Source organism: Anomaloglossus baeobatrachus, chromosome 5, assembly GCF_048569485.1.
Source record: "Anomaloglossus baeobatrachus isolate aAnoBae1 chromosome 5, aAnoBae1.hap1, whole genome shotgun sequence".
NCBI lineage: Eukaryota > Metazoa > Chordata > Amphibia > Anura > Aromobatidae > Anomaloglossus > Anomaloglossus baeobatrachus.
Genome location: NC_134357.1, coordinates 20169951 through 20193003, shown reverse-complemented (window position 1 = coordinate 20193003; position 23053 = coordinate 20169951). Strand labels below are relative to the sequence as shown.

The following is a 23053-nucleotide window of genomic DNA, read 5'->3' as shown; positions in this document are numbered from 1 at the left end:
TGGATTTACATGTGCGATGTCTCCATCAGCTCCTTCAGATCCCGCGTGTGTGCTTACCATTCACACAGCCTTCTTATCCGGGTGTTTACTTGCCGACTTCAGACGCACTCTGCACATGGTCAGAGTCTTCTGATCATGTGCAGTGCGCGTCTGATACCGACAAGCAAGCACCCGGATAAAAAGGCTGTGGGAATGGTTAGTGCGCACGCGCGGGATCTGAATGAGCTGATGGTAACGTCGCACATGTAAATCCATGGTATCACGTCTGCAGGGGCGTGATACCACAGAAAGCATGTAATCGCCCAGGGGACTAGACCCTCTGCTATTTACATAAGAAATTTGTAAGTAATAAAACATTTTTTTATTACCTTTCATATCACACAATATAACAACACAGGAATATGTAGGAAGGGGTTATTAGGCCACACATGCTCCTGCTTGGAGGTCAGAACACATATGGGACCTGACAGTTTCCCTTAAAAATGGTTGGATGTTACTGTGTGCATTCTCCGCTTGTGGCGCCATTTTTCTGAAGACCGACTGATTTGAACGTGTGACTATGCTCTTCACAGCGCCATTTTTCTGAAGACCGCCCGGAAATTTGTGTAAGCTCGGCCCTTGCTACGGGCAGTTCAGGCGAAAAATGAAAACAAATTGGCCTTGTACAAATGCAGAGTCGAAGACTCTACCCACGGTCCCGCCACGTAGCACAAAAAGGATACTGGACAAAACTTCTATAACGAATTAAACAACAACCAGGCTGCAGATTTCTGCACAACCGGTGTCTATTCCATCAGTATAACAGCCCCAATATGGCCGCACCTTTACAGTAACAGGTTAAATTGTGATGACAGGGTCACTTTAAAACAAAAAAAGAACAATGGAGTTATTGATCGTTTTTTCCAACTTCTCCACAAAATAAAAGTTCTCTGCACCTAAAAATGGCGCCAATCAATAACACAAGCCCCAAATCAAAAACTAACCCCCGCTCTCATACTGCGACAACCACAGAAAAGTAAAAAAGTTCTGGCTCTTGTAAAGACAACAATAAAAAAAACAAATAAACATATAAATAAACGCCGGGTTATAGGAAATAGCTGTGAAGAGATAAACAGTCCCTGGACGGGGAATCTGCACTCACCTCCGCCACCTGCAGAGCCGCACACTGGAGAATACGCTGCTCTGTGCTTACAGGACCTGCGCTGATGTCACCAGCATGTGATCAGTCACATGTGTGGGAGGAGTCAGGGGTCACATGACCAGGAGGCTCAGCGTGTGCTGCACTGCAGTGCTGGTTGTCATGGTGCTGGATCTCACTTTCCTTCTGCTGTTCCTGTATTTCTTGTTATTTCCTCACTTATATAGCGCTATTACTTCCACATTACAGCGGTGATCACCATCTTGTATATTCCTGGTTATACGTCGTCTAATACGAGCGGAATCTTATCTGATATTGGTTAACCCCTTAAGGTTCTGTGTATTTTACCCCCTCATGACCTGGAATTATTTTTTTGTGGCTTTTTCATCATCGTATTCCAAAAACTGTTTCTTTTTTTGGTCGTATGATGAGCGCTGTTTTTTTGTTGTTGTTTTGTTTTTTAATAATGCTATCTTTATCTTTGAGGAATTTTGAGCTATTTTTAAGGTTTGTTTTTTTTGTTTTTAAAATCCGGCAGCTCCGTTTAGACGAGTGTGGAGAACTCCGCTCCTGAGCCCCCTCCACACATGCGGACCCTTCTCAGGGTCTTATTTCACATCCTAGCATTATTTCTGGTGCGGTCAGTCAATATTCCGAGGTCGTCAGCGCAGGTTTATTCTTTCCTCCTTTAATATTTCCCTTTTCAGGTCAGAGAAAGCAGCGCTGAGTATGGACGGGGTCATGTAAGAGAAGACACTCGGCCGCACTTCTCCTGTTTTACCCCTTAGCAGGTGTTTGATTCAGATGGAAGCAGCGACGATGAGAGGAACATTGTGTGAAAAAAAATCAAATAAAAATGGGGTGATATAAGTATTTATACAGTATATACCTGGCCTGAGGAAGAATCTGTCTGATGCTGAAACGTGTAGCCCTGTATTTATCTCATAAATTCTTATGTACGTATTACCAGCCTGTCTGTTACACTCAGCAGCGGTTATGTCATCCCCCTTTTTTCTTTTAATTTTTATACTATTTTTCTGATACATGGTGGTTCCTGCACCGTACCATCATTTGGGACAAGCTGCAGTGGATTCAGTCCATCTCCGGTTGTGTACACATCTCTCCAAGGTGTGAATGCTACCATATGCCCTGTCCGTCCTCACCCTTTTCAACTTTATTAAAGGGGTTCTCTGAGAATTAAATAAAATGAAGTCCCTGATATAATCCATACTGCAGCCCGTCCTAGTCATGTGTCAGTATGGGCTGCAGTATGGAGATATACGGCTTCTAAGACCTGGGTTTCAACTCAAGAGCTGTATCACACATACCTCAGTCAGCGGCCGGCTGTGATATGTGAAGAAATGTTTAAGTAAAAATATTTTAGTTACAAAATTGTTTTATTGTTTTATAAAATAAATAACAAACAACTCCCCCAAAGGGTAGGGGGATTAACACCCAATGCAGAATACATGAACTGAAACACTTACATTCAATGGATGTAAATCTTCTGTTGTGAAGAAATATTGTAATCAGATATAAGTGAACCTGAACTGTATAGTTCGGGTATCGTACCCCGGTCCTCAAATCTGAACACAGAATTCTCAAAGAAATCTATTTTCAAGTTTTTAGTTCGGATGCTGTTGGAAGGCTGCAGCACAGTCAATCAACAAGCTTTTTGGCTATTGGCACTTCCTCAGCCATCACAACCATGCCAAGTATCAGCATGGCTGTGATTGGCTGGCGCACCACATGACCCAACCTGTATAACCACTAGATCATGGGTGGCGCTGCCATTGTGTGCTAACTAGCGTACGGCTAAGATAAGGCTCAAGTGAGCAACAATGTTAGGCTAATCCTCTCTGCATACTCAAAAAATAGGCTCTGTGAGGGTACTCTGAAAACAGGCTCAGTGTGGATAATAAGCAAACAGGCTCTGTGAGGGTACTTTGCACCACACTGTGGGGGGGTACGCTGAAAAAAAAAGCAATAAGGGGGTAGTCTGAAAACAGGCTCTGTGGGGTGTAAGAAGGCGACTGGCTACATTGTGAATAGCTGGTATGTACCACATAAGTGGTGTGAACCTAGACATTTGTGCTGTTACTTATACAGTCATGGGCAAAAGTTTTGAGAATGCTACAAATATTAATTTTTACAAAGTCTACTGCTTAAGTTTTTCTAATGGCAATTTGCATATACTCCAGAATGTCATAAAGAGTGATCAGCTTAACAGCAATTACTTGCAAAGTCAATATTGGCTAAGAAAATGAACTTTAACCCCCAAAACACATTACAACATCATTGCATTCCTGCCTTAAAAGGAGGAGCTAACATTGTTTTAGTGATTGTTCCATTAACACAGGTGTGAGTGTTGATGAGGACAGGGCTGGCGATCAATCAGTCATGATTAAGTAAGAATGACACCACTGGACACTTTAAAAGGAGGCTGGTGCTTGGTATCATTGTTTCTCTTCAGTTAACCATGGTTATCGCTAAAGAAACACCTGCAGCCATCATTGCTCTGCACAAAAGTGGCCTAACAGGGAAGAGTATCGCAGCTACAAAGATTGCACCTCAGTCAACAATCTATCGCATCATCAAGAACTTCAAGGAGAGAGCTTCCATTGTTGCCAAAAAGGCTCCAGGGCGCCCAAGAAGGACCAGCAAATGCCAGGACCGTATCTTAAAACTGTTTCAGCTGCAGGATCGGACTATCAGTAGTGCCGAGCTAGCTCAGCAATGGCAGCAGGCTGGTGTGAGTGCTTCTGCACGCACTGTGAGGCGGAGACTGCTTGAGCAAGGCCTGGTTTCAAGGAGGGCAGCAAAGAACCCACTTCTCTCCAGAAAAAACATCAGGGACCGACTGATACTCTGCAAAAGGTACAGGGAGTGGACTGCTGAGGACTGGGGGAAAGTCATTTTCTCAGATGAATCACCTTTTCGATTGTTTGGGACATCTGGAAAACAGCTTATTAGGAGAAGAAGAGGTGAGCGCTAGCACCAGTCTTGTCTCATGCCAACTGTTAAGCATCCTGAAACGATTCATGTGTGGGGTTGCTTCTCAGCCAAGGGAATCGGCTCATTCACAGTCTTGCCTAAAAACACAGCCATGAATAAAGAATGGTACCAGAATGTCCTCCAAGAGCAACTTCTCCCAACTGTCCAAGAGCAGTTTGGCGCCCAACAATGCCTTTTCCAGCATGATGGAGCACCTTGCCATAAAGCAAAGGTGATCACTAAATGGCTCATGGAACAAAACATAGAGATTTTGGGTCCATGGCCTGGAAACTCCCCAGATTTTAATCCCATTGAGAACTTGTGGGCAATCATCAAGAGACGAGTGGACAAACAAAAACCAACAAATTCTGGCAAAATGCAAGCATTGCTTATGCAAGAATGGACAGCGATCAGTCAGGATTTGATCCAGAAATTGATTGAGAGCATGCCCGGGAGAATTGCAGAGGTCCTGAAGAAGAAGGGTCAACACTGCAAATATTGACTTGCTGCATTAACGCATTCTAATGTCAATAGAACCTTCTGGTCTCATAATATGATTGCAATTATATTTCTGTATGTGATGTAAACATCAGACAAACACAATTAAAAACCAGAGGGCAACAGATCATGTGAAAATATCATTTTGGTGTCATTCTCAAAACGTTTGGCCATGACTGTAGTACCACAAACATTTTCTATAGTTTTTTAGGACTAGATCACGGGTGGCTGGAGAGATGGGTGAGACTGGCTATGGACATAACCCCATGTATGGGTGTGTTTGACGTGTCTTAGGGTATGTTCGTTTTTGTGCCAAAAAACGCATCGCAGAAAAAACGCATAAAAAAAACGCAAAGCATTTTTTACACATTTTTACTGTGTTTTGCTAATGCTTTTTTTAAGTCAAATCTATTGACTGGAAGAGCTCAAAAACACAAAAAGAATTGGCATGCTGTATCTTCAAAAACGCAGCCAAGATGCAGCAAAAAAAAGATGCACTGTGTGGACAGCAAAACAGAAATCTCAGATTTTGCTGGGAGAAGGAAATGCATGCATTTAGGTGCATCTTTGTGACCTCAAAAACGCAGTAAAAGATGCACTGTGTGAACATAGCCTTAATTAGGTTTGGCACATGGCAGGAGTGAGAGTGTGAGGCAGTCTTGTGTGAGGAGCATTGTATGAGAAGAAGCCTCAGAGAGGAAAGCGGCTGCTATACTTATAGAGGTTGGAGCCTCTGGAAGGAACCCAGCTGAGGGAAGTGTGGGTTGGCTTCAACCGGCTGGAGGTGAGTGAGTGGAGGCTGTGGGAGCTCCACTTGGATACTGGAGGTATCCAAACCTGAGTAGGAGTACCGCGATGAATATGAACTAGAAATCCAAGTATCTGGGGAGCAACCTCTGAGAGAGGAAAGAGGCTGCTGGACTCCGAATAGAGGCACAGAAACCTCTCTAAGTAACGGACTGGTATCCGTGTGTGTTATGTCTTTGGAGGAATGGTTTATGTGGTTTTAATAAACTGGTTTGGACTGTTAATGAACTGTGTTTTCCTGTGCTGCCTCACATCACAGTAAAGTGAGTACCCCCTTAATACAGTATGAACTGTGTGCAATATCAAAAGGGGGTACTCTGAAAACAGGCTCTGTGGGGGTACTATGAATACAGGCTCTGTGGATGTACTCTGAAAACAGGCTGTATGCCATGTAATACTGCACTATTTTGGAGTGTAAGGCTATGTGCTCAAGGGACTATGTACCTGCGTATTTTGCCTCGGAAAACCTGCAGATTTTCTGGATTTTCTAGATAAATCCCCAGGTTTACAGACACTTCCCATGTTATCCTATGGGACATGGGGAGTGCTGTGTCCATGCAGCGGTACGTGCGGCTGCAGGATATGCTGCGGATGTCCCATAGCCGCACATAACTGCATGTCAATTATTCCTGCGGAAATATCTGCGGATTTCCCGGCTCTCCACTATAGAGATAGAGGCCGGGACGTCCACAGGTAAGTCGCACGAATGTCCTGCAGATATTTCGCTGGAATCTCGTAGCAATGGATAGCTGCGGATTCCAGGGAGCTGCTGCGGTAAACCTGCGGACGTACCTGTGGATATATCCGCAGGTACATAGTCCCGTGGGCACATAGCCTAAAGAATTAGAAGAGCATCAAATAGGTGAGAAGCTGCCGGTGTTGGAGCTGCTGCAGGGACAGGATGCGATCGATCTGTGCCTTTCTAAGCTCCCAAATGAAACACCTACATCTGATGCAAGCAGGTGACAGGACGTTATGCATAAATAGGCCCGCGTACCGCTGTACGAATGATGAGGCCAGAGCAAGTAGAAGCAGTTTTACATTGAGTGGCTGAGAGTGTTTCCATTTCCTTTGCTTTGTCTTCCAACTAGTCCCCTGCTTAAACTTCAAAGTTTACACCTGTGGCCCATGGGCATCTGTTTTCCACCTCAACCTCTTGAAAATCAGCCGCCAAGCAGTTTCAGTTCCAAGTCATGCAGTAGCCACTTCTGCTTTTTAATGACTCCTCTGGCTGGGGTTCTGTTGCCCTTGCCCCAGAAGTTTAAGAGATTGAGCGTACGGATACCCAACCACTTGTTCTGTTTGAAGAGGAGTACGTGGCAAGTGCACACAGTCAATGGACCACTGCATCACATCTCTGATGATGATAAAACACAGTTGCCAAGTGCTGCAGCTTTCTGCAGTGTGTAGACCGGCACGAAGGGTTGAGGAGTTTATGGAAGATAATGTAAGGAATGATGAGTTCCTAGACCCCACATGGAGTTAATGTCATCTGAGTGATGTGCGCAGTTCAAAGGAAGACGTAGTGGTCATGCTGCCCCAGCTGCACAGCAAAAAAAGGGAGTAGGGTGCAAAAGCACTAAAAACAGCTCAAGATAACTCCCTGGCATGACATTTCTTTAGGCAGTCTGCTGACGACAAGACACGGTGGTTTGCACGCTGTGCCATCGGAGCCAGAATCGAGGAATAAATGTTCTTCACCTAAGCACCAACTGCATGACGAGGCATCTGATCGCAAAGACCAAGCTGCTGTGGATTAGACACCTGAAATACCAGGGAAGATCTGAGGCTCATCCTGCTTCCCGTTTTGTTGTGGTCTCAGCCTTTTCCAGCCGTTCCTGAGCAACAGAGCTTCCTGGCCTCCTGTAAAGAGAGGCTGTGACACCACCACCACCACCACCAGTGTCCCCGAGCATCTCCACACCATCCCATGGAAGCGTTTAGCTGTCTTTCCCACAGACAATAGAGAGGAAGAGGAAGTATCCCCCTACCACCCAAAAGTCCTGGTCCTGAATGGCAGCATTTTAAATTTCCTGGCTACTTAAATGCTGCTATTCCGGCTCATGGAGGTGGACACTTATAGAAAACTTATGGCGGTGGCTGTCCCACAGTATGTGGCTCCAGCGGGGCCATCCCTGCCCTGCACAAACATACTGTGGACAAAATCAGATGCACAATTCCCTTAGCGGAAAGGACACGTAACCACCAATACATGGACCAGAAAGCACAGGCAGGGACGTTATTACTCATTAACTCCCCACTGGAAAAATGTAGTGGCAGCTGGGCCTGAGACGGATGGTTTGGCACATGTCCTACCGCCATCAAGGATTGCTGGACATTTCTTTGTCGCTGTTGCCTCCTACTCTGCTTTTTCCCCTGCCTCTTCTTACCGTCAACGTAACACCTGCATGACCAATTTCAGTACAGCCAACGGAAAACGACAGCAGGCTGTTCTGAAACTCCTCTTCTTGGCAAAAAAAAATAAAATCACACCATGTAGGAGCTGTGGTCGGAGATCAAACAACAGCATGAACCTCAAGCGTGGCATCATGGTGTGCCATAATGGGCACAATCTCGTAGTAGCTTTGATCTTAGCTGGATTGACGCACATACCTTGCCTGGCGCATGTGCTAAATTTGGTGGTGCAGAGCTTCCTGAAAAATTATTCAGAAATGTCAGAGCTGCTGCAGAAAATATGAGCCGATTGTGCAGGACAGGTGCACAGCCCCATAGAATAATATTGGTCTGGGTGTGATACGATTTTTTCATACATAGCACTCGCACTAAAAACACGATCATCTTCACGAGCCCTTACTGAGAGCAATCAATTCCTGATTTTATATTAAGTTGACTGAGCGATAATGATGGTCCCAGCTGTTCTCCAGACCAATAAATTAGTGTAATTAGTCATGAATATCATAAAAGATATGGGATGGGTGATATAGTATATTACAAAAGTGAGTACACTGCGCACAGTTTTGTAAATATTTTATTGCATCTTCTCATGGGACAACACTGAACATCTGACCCTGTGATACAATGTGCAATGTCAGTGTGCAGCTTGTGTAACAGTGTAAATTTGGTGTCTTCTAAAAAACTGAACATACAGCCATTAATGTCAAAACCACTGGCAACAAAAGTGAGAACACCCCATAGTGAAAATGGACAAATTGTGCCAGAAAAAGTGTCATCTTTTTCACTGTGGCCAACATTTTTGTAAAGCACTGCCTTACATCTCTTGGGTATGGAATTCACTACAGCTTCACAGGTTGCCCCACAGATGCTCAATAGGGTTTAAGTCTGGAGATGCGATTGGCAGTCCAGCAGCTTTACCCTCAGTTTCTTTAGTGAGGCAGTGGTGGTCTTGGAGGTGTTTGGGGTTGTTGTCTCATTGGAATGTGAAGGAAGAGGTTCATGCTGATCTTGTCTGGCTGTAGGCTGGACACACTTGTCTTTGTCCTCCTCAACTGGTTGCTGCCACACATGCTTGACCTCATCTGAACCAAAAACATATATCGTGGTCTCATCAGACCACAGGGCCTTGTTCCAGTAATTCATGTCCTTAATCTGCTTGTCTGGAGCAAACTACGGCTTTATTTTGCATCCTCTTTAGAAGAGGCTTTCATCACGGACGACGGCTATCCAGACCAATTTTATGCAGTGTGCGGTATATGGTCTTAGCACTGACAGGCAGACCCCTCACCCCTGTAACCTCTGCAATGTGCGGCGTATGGTCTGAGCACTGACAGGCAGACCTCCCACCCTTGTAACATCTGCAGTGTGCGGCATATGGTCTTAGCACTGACAGGCAGACCTCCCACCCCTGTAACCTTTGCAATGTGCGGCGTATGGTCTGAGCACTGACAGGCAGACCCTCCCACCCTTGTAACCTCTGCAGTGTGCGGCATATGGTCTTAGCACTGACAGGCAAACCTCCCACCCTTGTAACCTCTGCAGCAATGCCGGCAGCAGTCGTACTTCTATTTTGAAAAGACAACCTCTAGCTATGACGCTGAGCACGTGCACTCACCTTCTTTGGTCGACCCATGGCAAGACCTGTCTTGAGGAGAACCGGTCTTATTAAAATGCTGTATTGTCTTCTAGGCCACAATGTTCCAGCTCAGTTTCAGGGCGCTGGCAATCATCTTGTAGCCTAGAATATCTTTATGTAGCGTAACAATTCTTTTTTCAGATCCTCAGAGAATTCTTTACCATGAGAGGCCATGTCGAACTTCCAATGACCCAGGGGTGGACATTGGTGGAACCTGTGCAGCTGCAAAGGGGCCCAATAGGTTCAGGGGCCAATTTCTACCTCCAAAACAAGTGGAATTCTGCATTATGATGACCTATTAAATCGCAAAGGTCCCATTTATTGCTCTTATACAGGTGCCCTTTTCTGTCTGCGTCTGACAGTGCAGTGTCCAGTATGAGAGAGAGTGTGCGTGATAACCCCAAATTTACAACACCTGCTCCCCATTCACACCTGAGATCTTGTAACACTAATGAGTCACATGACACCGGGGAGGGGAACTGGCTAATTGGGTATAATTTTGCCATTTTCACTTAGGGAGGTACTCACTTTTGTTGGCAGCGGTTTAAATATTAATGGCTGTGTTTGTTATTTAGAGGACACCAAATTTACCTTGTTATACAAGCTGCACACTGACACTGTACATTGTATCACAGGGTCAGATCTGCAGTGATGTCTCATGAAAAAATATTTTGTATATATCTACAAAATCTTGAGGGGTGTACTAACTTTTGTGATATGCTGTATATCTGAACAATTCCAGTGTAATTAAAAGGAATACATTTTTTAGGATTCATTGAACACCAATCCAAAAGTCAGACCGTCCATTGAGATTAGTCTTGAAGATACAGTTTCAGGAGAGTAAAATCAGTCTTTTTACAAAAGAAATAATAAAAAACTAAGTCTCATGTCAATCTCAGTTGAGGCAACAGCTTGAGCCACAAGACACCAGTGACCCCTGCAACAGGAAATCCTGCGTAATCATGCAGCCGATATAATGGATATTTGATTGAGCTGGTTATTGGGAAAGCCCACTCATCCAAATTGAAGGAATTAAAAGGTAGTCTTGAAAGATCTCTACAATATTCAGGTCAGGATCAGAGGGAAAGCAGTAAGAATATTCTCAGACAAGCTACAATTGCGTACATCAATTGCTTAGTGTATAGGAAAATGTTTTCTCTTCTACCACTAGCTTCCCCCCCTCATGAGCCTGGTAAAGAGGAACACAAAACATGATTTAAATAATTATTCCCTATGAAAAGATAGTTTTCAAAATTACATAAAGTGTTATCACTGTGTTAGCTGTGTATTATCATGATTCTAACCTTACTATTATAAGGTAATACATATATATCGTCTGGATTCTAATTGTTTACAAGTTGTTTATTGGTAATTACAAATATTTCATAAATTACATACACATTTTTGATGTTCAAAACGATCTGATTTGCTGACAAAACATTTCCCAAATTCACAAAACAGATATGTCTTCACCTCTGTATGAATTATCAAATTACAAGATCTGTTTTCTGGTTTAAATTATTCCCACATTACAAACATGAAAATGGCTTCTCACCTCTGTGACTCCTCTCATGCTGATAAAGACTTGATGGACATGTTAAACATTTCCCACATTGAGGACATGAATACAACTTCTCCCCTGTGTGGCCTCTCTGATGTCTAAGAGAAAGTTCTCTCTGAGCATAAAAATGTTTTCTCCTGTGTGTGATTTCTCACATGTAAGGCATAATAGAATTTATTTGTGAAACATTTACCACACTCTAAGCAACAATATGGCTTTTTACATATGTGACTTTTCTGATGTCTAATAGATGTGATTTACGTGTAAAACATTTCCCACATTCTGAACATGAATATGGCTACTCTCCTGTATGAATTCTCTGATGATTAACAAAACGTGATCTCTGATTGAAACATTTCCCACATTCTGAACATGAATACCATTTCTCTCCCGTGTGAATTCTCTGGTGATTAACAAGATGTGATGTCTGTTTAAAATATTTACCACATTCTGAACATGAATACGGCTTCTCCCCTGTGTGAATTCTCTTATGTGTAACAAGAATATATTTTGTGGCAAAACATTTTCCACATTCTAAACATGAATAAGGTTTCTCGTCTGTGTGGTTTCTTTGATGCAAAGCAAGAGCAAATCTAGTTTTAAAACATTTTTCACATTCGGAACATGAATATGGTTTCTCACTTGTGTGAGTTTTCTGATGTTTAACAAGATCTGATTTAGTTGGAAAACATTTCTGACATTCTGAACATGCATACGGCTTCTCACCTGTGTGAATTTTCTGATGTCTAGTAAGTTCTACTTTACTTGTGAAAGCTTTCCCACATTCTGGACATGAATATGGCTTTTCCCCGGTGTGAATTCTTTGATGATTAACAAAATGTGATCTGTGATTGAAACATTTCCCACATTCTGCACATGAATACCGTTTCTCTCCCGTGTGCATTCTCTGATGACTAATAAGATTTGATTTCTGTTTGAAATATTTACCACATTCTGAACATGAATATGGCATCTCCCCTGTGTGAATTTTCTTATGTGTAACAAGAACAGATTTACTTGTAAAACATTGTCCACATTCTAAACATGAATACGGCTTCTCCCCTGTGTGTTTTCTTTGATGTATAACAAGATTTGATCTTGTTGTAAAACATTTTTCACATTCGGGACAGGAATATGGCTTCTCCCCTGTGTGTTTTCTTAGATGTACTACAAGCTGTGAACTAGTTGTAAAACATGTGTCACATTCTGAACATGCATAAGGCTTCTCCAGTGTGTGAATTTCTGGGGATGAATTTGGCTTTTCCTCTGTGTGAATTCTTTGATGATTAATAAAATGTGTTCTCTGATTGAAACATTTCCCACATTCTGAACATGAATACTGTTTCTCTCCGGTGTGAGTTCTCTGATGACTAATAAGATGTGATTTCTGTTTAAAATATTTTCCACATTCTGAACATGAATATGGCATCTCCCCTGTGTGAATTTTCTTATGTCTGACAAGAACAGATTTACTAGAAAAACATTTTCCACATTCTAAACATGAATGCGGCTTCTCCCCTGTGTGTTTTTTTTGATGTATAACTACATCTGGTCTTGTTTTAAAACATTTTTCACATTTGGGACAGGAATATGGCTTCTCCCCTGTGTGTTTTCTTAGATGTACTACAAGCTGTGAACTAGTTGTAAAACATTTGTCACATTCGGAGCATGAATATGGCTTCTCCTCTGTGTGTATTCTCTGATGTACAACAAGATTTCCTATTTTGGTAAAACATTTTTTACATTCTGAACATGAAAATGACTTATTTCCTTTTAGAGTTGCTGGATATTTCATACCCAGTCTGTGAATTTTACTTTGCTTTTTAGTCTGTGATGAATCAGAAGATGAGGGTAGATCTGGGGCAATTGCATGTACTTCATGTGTAGCTTGCGAGTTATGAGGATTTTCTGCCTTTAAATCCGCCGTCACATGTCCCTCTGCCCTCCTATTACAATCATCTGCCAAAAATATAATATAATTTGATTATTTAATAAAAGAAAAAAAAATGTTGCAATTTTATCAACATCAGTATGTCACATGAAAAACAAGCCCTCATACAACTCCAGCAACAGAAAATGGAAAAAAAAAAAACTAAACCTTTTTCTTTTACAAATTTAAGAATTTTTCTTTCACTACTAAGTAAAATATAAAACTATACAGGATTGGCATAACTGAAATAAGTCTGTTCATATCAGTATGATTACAAAGTTATATTTACTAAAAAATCCAAACAAGTAAAAAAACAACAACACAGTATTGCGGCATTTGTTCACTACCTCCCCTTCCAGTACAACGTATAGTAACGTGCATTCAAAACTACACCTTGTCCCACCAAAAAACAAGCCCTTATATAGCAATGTCACCAAAAATATAGAACAAGTTATGGCTCCTGAAAGAAGAGGAAAAAAGGTATTCATCCCCTTTACCACCCTTCCGTATGTATGTTCCCATATAGTGTACACCACTGGGTATAAAGAATGTGACTATGATATTAACCCCTTAACGACACATGACGTACTAGATACGTCATGGATCGTGTTCCGGTAAGCCCCGCCCCCTGCCGCCGGCAGGCGGCGGCGAGACGCGCACATATCAGCTGTTATCAACAGCTGATATGTGTGTCTGCTAGCCGCGGGTGGAATCGCTTCCACCCGCGGCCATTAACCCCTTACATTTCGCTGCCAAAGTCTTGGCAGCGATATGTATATGGGCGCCGCCATGACAGTGACTTACCCCGCCCCCGCCGGAAGTCACGTGACATGATCACGTGACTTTCGGCGGTTGCCATGGTAGCACAGGGTCATGTGATGACGCCTGTGGCTAACATGAGTCACTTCCTCTCAATGCCGGAATACAGCCGGCATTGAAAGTGAAGCAGCAAATCTGCAGTTCTCAGCTCTGTAGCTAAGATCTGCAGATTGTGCAGAGCGATCGGATTGCTGATCGCAATAGCCCCCTAGGGGGACTAGTAAAATAAAAAAAAAAAGTAAAAAAAAAGTTTTAAAAAATTAAAAAAAAATAAAAAAACCTAAAAGTTCAAATCACCACCCTTTCACCCCATTGAAAATTAAAGGGTTAAAAAAATAAAAAATACACACATATTTGGTATCGCCGCGTTCAGAAATGCCCGATCTATCAAAATATAAAATCAATGAATCTGATCAGTAAACGGCGTAGCGGCAAAAAAATTCCAAACGCCAAAATTAAGTTTTTTGGTCGCCGCAAATTTTGCGCAAAATGCAATAACAGGCGATCAAAACGTAGCATCTGCGCAAAAATGGTACCGTTAAGAACGTCAGGTCAAGACGCAAAAAATAAGCCATCACTGAGCCTCAGATCCTGAAAAATGAGAACGCTATGGGTTTTGGAAAATGGCGCAAAACGTGCGCCACGTTTTTCGGACAAGCTTGTGAATTTTTTTTAACCCCTTAGATACAAGTAAACCTATACATGTTTGGTGTCTATAAACTCGCACCGACCTGAGGCATCATACCCACACATCAGTTTTACCATATAGTGAACACGGTGAATAAAATATCCCAAAAACTATTGTACAATCCCACTGTTTTTGCAATTTTTCCGCACTTGGAATTTTTTTGCCGTTTTCCAGTACACTATATGGTAAAACTTATGGTTTCATTTAAAAGTACAACTCGTCCCGCAAAAAACAAGCCCTCATATGGCAAGATTGATGGAAAAATAAAAAAGTTACGCCTCTCGGAAGAAGGGGAGCAAAAAACAAAAACGCAAAAACGGAAAGTGCCCGGGGGCTGAAGGGGTTAATATTTAACTTACAAATAAAAAAAATATTATATATATAAATTATTTTTTTTTTGCTAAAATATTCCTATTCTTGACCAAGAAATCCCAATTTATGGGATGTAAAAAGACATGCTCAGTCCTCAATATTAATTATCGGTCTAATTTGGGATTATATTATCCCTTATATAATGAGAAGTGATATTATAATTAATAAGCAGCACTGTGGTCATGAAACATAAATGATTCTGTGTAACAAATGAATTAGGGTAGCATAAAATAGACAATGAGTATTATTTACCGATATTTAAGAAAGTACCGATATTTAAGAAAGGTAAGAGGGTGGATCCAGGCAACTACCGTCCAGTAAGCCTGACATCAGTAGTATGCAAAGTTTTTGAGGGCATTTTAAGGGATGACATGCAAAAATATATTGCAGAAAATAATATAATAACTGACAAACAGCATGGATTCATGGGAGATAAGTCATGTCTAACCAACCTGTTGGGGTTCTATGAGGGGGTAAGTGCAAACCTGGATATCGGTAATGCAGCTGATGTGATTTAGCTGGACTTTGCAAAGGCATTTGATACTGTCCCATATAATAGCCTTATACTAAAGCTCCAGAAGCAAGGACTAGGGGAAACTATATGCAACTGGGTAAGGAATTGGCTAAAAGATAGGAAACAAAGAGTAGTCATAAATGGTATATTCTCTAAATGGGCTATAGTCAGCACTGGTGGCCGCAGGGATCTGTGCTAAGACCGATGCTTTTTAATCTCTTTATTAATGACCTTGTAGATGGGATTGATAGTAAAGTGTCAGTATTTGCTGATGACACCAAACTCTGTAGGATATTAAAAACTGACCTTGATAGTACCATATTACAAAAAGATCTGGATAAGATGTCAGAATGGGCAGATACTTGGCAAATGAGATTTAATGTTGATAAATGTAAAGTAATGCACCTAGGACGGAGTAATCCTATAGCTGCGAATACATTAAATGGAAGTAAACTCGGGACTACAGAACAGGAGAAGGACTTGGGTATTCTTATTACAAATAAGCTGAGCAGTAGCACTCAATGTCAAGCAGCAGCTGCTAAAGCAAAAAAGATTTTAGGGTGTACAGTGCCTACAAGTAGTATTCAACCCCCTGCAGATTTATAATATGTACAGTGCCTACAAGTAGTATTCAACCCCCTGCAGATTTAGCAGGTTTGATGAGATGCAAATAAGTTAGAGCCTGCAAACTTCAAACAAGAGCAGGATTTATTAACAGATGCATAAATCTTACAAACCAACAAGTTATGTTGCTCAGTTAAATTTTAATACATTTTCAACATAAAAGTGTGGGTCAATTATTATTCAACCCCTAGGTTTAATATTTTGTGGAATAACCCTTGTTTGCAATTACAGCTAATAATCGTCTTTTATAAGACCTGATCAGGCCGGCACAGGTCTCTGGAGTTATCTTGGCCCACTCCTCCATGCAGATCTTCTCCAAGTTATCTAGGTTCTTTGGGTGTCTCATGTGGACTTTAATCTTGAGCTCCTTCCATAAGTTTTCAATTGGGTTAAGGTCAGGAGACTGACTAGGCCACTGCAACACCTTGATTTTTTCCCTCTTGAACCAGGCCTTGGTTTTCTTGGCTGTGTGCTTTGGGTCATTGTCTTGTTGGAAGATGAAATGACGACCCATCTTAAGATCCTTGATGGAGGAGCGGAGGTTCTTGGCCAAAATCTCCAGGTAGGCCGTGCTATCCATCTTCCCACGGATGCGGACCAGATGGCCAGGCCCCTTGGCTGAGAAACAGCCCCACAGCATGATGCTGCCACCACCATGCTTGACTGTAGGGATGGTATTCTTGGGGTCGTATGCAGTGCCATCCAGTCTCCAAACGTCACGTGTGTGGTTGGCACCAAAGATCTCGATCTTGGTCTCATCAGACCAGAGAACCTTGAACCAGTCTGTCTCAGAGTCCTCCAAGTGATCATGAGCAAACTGTAGACGAGCCTTGACATGACGCTTTGAAAGTAAAGGTACCTTACGGGCTCGTCTGGAACGGAGACCATTGCGGTGGAGTACGTTACTTATGGTATTGACTGAAACCAATGTCCCCACTGCCATGAGATCTTCCCGGAGCTCCTTCCTTGTTGTCCTTGGGTTAGCCTTGACTCTTCGGACAAGCCTGGCCTCGGCACGGGTTGATACTTTCAAAGGCTGTCCAGGCCGTGGAAGGCTAACAGTAGTTCCATAAGCCTTCCACTTCCGGATGATGCTCCCAACAGTGGAGACAGGTAGGCCCAACTCCTTGGAAAGGGTTTTGTACCCCTTGCCAGCCTTGTGACCCTCCACGATCTTGTCTCTGATGGCCTTGGAATGCTCCTTTGTCTTTCCCATGTTGACCAAGTATGAGTGCTGTTCACAAGTTTGGGGAGGGTCTTAATTAGTCAGAAAAGGCTGGAAAAAGAGATAATTAATCCAAACATGTGAAGCTCATTGTTCTTTGTGCCTGAAATACCTCTTAATACTTTAGGGGAACCAAACAGAATTCTTGTGGTTTGAGGGGTTGAATAATAAATGACCCTCTGAATAAACTTTTCACAATTTTAAAAAAAAATAAAAAAAGAAATAACATTCTTTTTTGCTGCAGAGCATTTCACACTTCCAGGCTGATCTACAGTCCAAATGTCACAATGCCAAGTTAATTCCGAATGTGTAAACCTGCTAATTCTGCAGGGGGTTGAATACTACTTGTAGGCACTATATAAAAAGAGAAATTAGATCCCGTGATCCCAACGTATTGTTACCCCTTTATAAATCACTTGTAAGGCCACATCTGGAATATGGGATCCAGTTTTGGCTCCATATTTTAAAAAGGACATTCAGAAGTTAGAGTCAGTTGAAAGGAATGGAGGGCCTCCCATATGATGAATGGTTGAAAAAGTTAGATATGTTTAGCTTAGAAAAAAGACGCCTCAGAGGAGATCTCATTTATTTGTATAAATACATGTGTGGTCAATATTAAGGACTGGCACATGACTTATTTCTTCCAAAGACAATACTAAGGACCAGGGGGCATACACTGCAAGTGGAAGAAAAGCAATTCCGACAGCTAAATAGGAAAGGGTTCTTTACAGTTAGAGCAGTCAGACTGTGGAATGCCCTACCACAAGAGGTAGTAATGGCAGATACTATGACAGCTTTTAAAAAAGGGCTGGATGATTTTATCAGTACACACAACATTGTTCTTTATAAATGACTTAGGGACAAAATGTAGAACTGGTGGAGGAAGGTTGAACTAGATGGACCTAGGGCTTTTTTCAACCTAAGTAACTATGTATGTAACTATAAGTAAAAATATAAACAACACTTTTGTTCTTGCTCCCATTTTTCATGAGCTGAACTCAAAGATCTAAGACTTTTTCTATGTACACAAAGGTCCTTTGTCTCTCAAACATAATACATAATACGTATTAAGGTATGCAGGGAATCTGGTGAAAGTGAAATCTGGTGAGAGATCCACTTTACCAAATTCGGCATAAAACTGCTGCATCCAGTAGAGAAGAGGAATATGTGATCTGCATTCAGTGGCCACTACTCACCGGAGCCGTCATCTGTCGGAGTCTCCTTCTTACACTGCTCGTCACCCCTCACATATTCCTCCTCTTCTTCCATTATGTCTGTAGTAGGACAATGGGGCAGAACTTCATCCTGATTCACAAGCTGTGAAAGAAATGTGCTAAAAAGTGACCGGATACCTGGAGACTTCACATGGAATGAATAGATAACCAGAAAAGATCATTAAAGGGTTATTCCCCTCCAATGAAACAAGTTATCCACTGTCCACTGTAGATTGGCGGGGGCCCGACTGATCCAGAGATCCTGTGAATGCAGCTCTGCAGCCCCATCCTGAAAAGAGCGAAGGTGCGCATTCTCGGCTTCTGCTTCATTTATTGGAAGCGATGTACTTCGAAGTCCCGCTGACAATGAATGAAGCGGAGGTTAAGCATGTGCACCTTCGCTCTTTTCCGGAAGGGGCTGCAAAACCACATTCTTGTGGTTACAGAGCCCAAATCTCAGGTCAATGGAGAGACCAGTGGTAAAACCTCCAGTGATCAAGTCATTCCTTATTCTATCGACAGGGAATAACGTCTTGTTTTGGAAACACAGGACGACTGAAGCTCAAATTGCCCCAAATAGCTGCACATCTTCCACATAGAACCAACCTGTCTGTTCCTTTTCCCAACATTTTCCACACACAAAAAACTGAAGAAGATCCAGACACCATGTAGTGTCTGTGGTCCGCCATGTATAAATCATATGATAATGCTGGACGGCAGAACACGACCTGCACAGCCTCCTACACACCAGATCCCTACAACCTCCTCCCCACCGACCTGATGATCCTGTGACCAGTCCTGAGCTCCGGGATGTGTCTCTGGTGTCGTCCTCTTACTGGTTCGTACTGTAGGAGACACATAATGAAATCAATTCCTTGCTTATATATGTAAGTAATTTACTATTTGCCACTTCGGGAAACTCAACACCATGATTGTAAAAATGCACTAATACATTTTATCATTCTGCTCTGTTTTTGTCCCGTCTTACGACAGCCGTTTCTTCTGATCACACACCGCTCCCATCGTTAAGATGAAGGAGCCTGTGACCAGACACTCTGCATCCAGGACACGAGCGCAGGGGCTATACGCCACAGTAGAGGAAGCAGTGACGTCTCATCATTGGTCGCAGTGGTGACCACTGCTCCTGTGCTCATGATTGATGGCAGAAGCCACCGGTCCATCTATACTGTGCAGTATAGTGACAGGTAAGGGACTCAGGAGAGGAATCAACACAGACGGAATCAGGAAGGTGAACATTACTTATTTTTCATCTTTCTGAAAGTTTTTCTTCAGTAGTTGGTCAACTTTTAGCAACCAATCCTTTTAACAGATGTGTGTATTTAGCCCTATTACCTGGTGATGTGCAGGGCTGGTGCTCCTCCATCACGTCCTTGTACTGATCCTTGTGTCCTTCTAGATACTCCCACTCCTCCATGGAGAAATACACGGTGACGTCCTGACATCTTATAGGAACCTGATACATAAAATGATACCGTCATCCCCCCGATCCCTTCATAGCGTTACTGTATAATGTCCCAGCATTCCCAGCAGTGTCACCTCTCTAGTCAGCAGCTCAATCATTTTGTAGGTGAGTTCTAGGATCTTCTGGTCATTGAGGTCTTCATGTATCCGGGGGTGTGGTGAAGGCCTTGGGATCGGGCTAAGAGGTCCTCCCCATCCCTCAGACACAGGGGCCTGACAGCGCTCACCAGAGGTATTTTTCACCACCGTGTAATCCTGTGTATGGAGAGACACAGTTATAAATCTCACTACAGACATCTCTATAATTCCTTCAGTTGCAATGCTGCTTAATTGTTTGTGAACCTTCAGAATTTTCTGCATAAATTTAACCCAGAATTACAGCACATTTTCACAGAAGTTGTAAAAATATATAATAAAATAAAGGAGTAAAAAATAGATAATTACTTACTGGTAATTGGGTTCCCCTTTTTTTCTGACCCCCTGTGACTGAAACAGTGTAATGCACCACTAAAGAAAAACAGAAAAGACTTCTGGGTCCTGCGCTTCCATGGAAGGCAGTGTGTGAGGAGAGCTCCTGCTTCTTTATCAAGACTTCTGCAGTCCCAGCACACAAACCAGCTGATAAGAGGTTCCCAAGAGGAGATAATATAGTGTGCATGCCCCTCAGACATAATGGACAGGTATGTGAACAAGAACTGGACTGCAGGAGAAAGATCCCCCTTTGCCCAGAGGAGCAGCCCTGCTAATGGTAAAATGGCTCTGGAGGTGAGCAAGCCCAGGAAAAGCAATAAACCTGGTAATCAGCTTACCCAGCAGGAGGGAGGGGGTGAGCAGGAGATAAGCACCACAGGTCTCAGCATTTCTTACAAGTCCCTAGCTGATGAGGTGGTAAAGATGTTAACCCCCAAGCTTTAGGAAATGCTGGAGCAGACAGTGTCTGATGCCCTGAAGCAAATTTAGGAAGCCATCTCACAGCAATCAGAAAGACTGGCTACAGTTGAGAACAGACTCAGCACTGCAGAGGATGAGCTGGGAGAGGTGCAGGCCGAGCTGCAAAGAGTCGCCAGGCTGAACCAGCAGCTTGCAGATAAAATTGATGATCTGGAGAATCGCTCCAGACGAAACAACTTAAGAATCATTGGGCTCCCAGAAACTATCATCCCTCACCAGCTAATGGGGATATGCATGGAGGATATACCTCACGCTCTGGGGATTGCTGATAGACTCAAGGCTGAAAGGGCACACAGAGTGGGACCCCCAGTCCAGCACACAAGTGTAAACACACCTCCAAGACCCAGGCCAGTGACTGTCAGATATTTGAACTTTGTGGATAAAACGAACATCTTACAAGCATTTCGGAAGAAGACATCCCCCACGATGGTAAGGGGACATAAGATTCTGATATTCAGTGACTATTCGGCGGAGGTCACAAAGAATACAAAAGCCTTCAGTGATTTCTGCACAGAGCTTTTCAGAAAGAAAACAAGCGAGGAATGAAGTCTTTAAATTTGCACCAGTAATACCACATCCCATTCATGGGATATAGATAGTAATAACAAGTAAGCAGGTTAACAGACAAGGATAAGCGAGCAAAAATCCCCATGTGGCTTATCCTTGTCTGTTAACCTGCATACTTGTTATTACTATCTATATCCCATGAATTAGTTTTATGCCTGACCCAATAAACAGATTTTTTATGTGCAAATTGAACCTATGTATTGATGGTTTTTGGGCCATGGGATATGGTATTACTGGGGCAAATTTAAAGACTTCATTCCTCGCTTGTTTTCTTATATGTCATGTGAAGTTGTTGCCTATTACTCTATGAAGTTACTTTTGACTGCTCTGCTTGTTTTTAAGCTTTTCAGAAAGAAGATAAAATTTGCTTTGCAATTCCTGGCCATCCTTAAAATCTTTGCTCCAGGAGGAGGTACAGAGACATTCACGGCCCCTGATCAGGGAAGAAGTTATGTGGACAAGACTTTTGCAAAATCGTCGCCCCTGGCGAAGAGTGGGGATCCTACTCCCCAGAGGGGGTGAGGACATAAAATAGCCCATACAGGGGCAAAATTGCTGATGATTAATGTGGAGTATTGATGCTGTTTGTAAAGGAGCAATGGGGGAGGGGGATTTGTATGAAGGTCTGGAGTTCATGATTTGGGCCTGAAAGCGTTAACTCTACCATAACCCAGACACCCCCAGTCCCTCTCCATACCCCCGCTTTCCCCCCCTTTTTTTTCTTTTCCTCCTCTTTTCTTCTTCTTTCCCTGTCTTGCCCAACCCCTTTATTATCCCATCACCCAAACACCCCCCCCACACACATATCTGCCCCCCTCTACCCCATAACCACACTCCCCTCCCACTCCCTCCAACTACACTCCCCCACCCACAAACTACTTTCCACCCCCTCCCACCCACACCCCCTTTGCCACCCACAAACAAACCCTCTCCTGCCCCCCCCCCGACTACACACTTTCTCCCACCCACAAACTACCTCCCACCCCATCCGTCCCAATCAAGTCCCCCATCCCATTCACACCTACCCCCATTTACGACCCTTCTCCTTCCCATAACCATCCTCTGGACCCCTCCTCCATTCTTCCCTCTTTTCTTCCTCTTGTTTCTTTTTTCTTTCTTTCTTTTCTTTTCCTTCATCTCTCCTGGGAATGAGCCTCTCTATACTGGGTCGAGGTTCAACCTACTTTCAGTCCTCAGGGCTTGGGGATACTTATATATATTTCTGAAGCTATGTTTAGCATGCCTTTAAGTGAAGTGTGGAAGCTCAAGAAAGCAAAAATATTTTGAGGAGCGAAAGAGGGATCAGTAGGAGTCCCTACATACATGCGGGAAAAAAGTGAAGTCCACAACTGTGTTTCCCTACAAAAGGACATAGGATAGCGGTGCTATTTTGTTGGTTTAATTGACTTTTTTTTTTCTTTGCACCACCAGAGAGATGCGGTGGACAGGTTTTAAGAAGGTTTTAGTTAAGATAGGATAAGAAGTAAGATTTCAAGTAATATATATAAGGATGCGAATTGTGTCTTGGAACGTGAAAGGCCTGCAATCGCCACACCAAAGACGAATGATATTGAGGCGCTTAAAGTAGACATTGCCCTACTTCAGGAGACTCATTTGA

At 42.8% G+C, this 23053-nt stretch overlaps 1 pseudogene; it reads right to left on the bottom strand.

Moving 5' to 3' along the window:
- Nucleotides 1–10835: 10835 nt before the first annotated feature.
- LOC142312572 (uncharacterized) overlaps nucleotides 10836–23053 on the bottom strand; it is a 168953-nt pseudogene continuing 156735 nt past the window's right edge.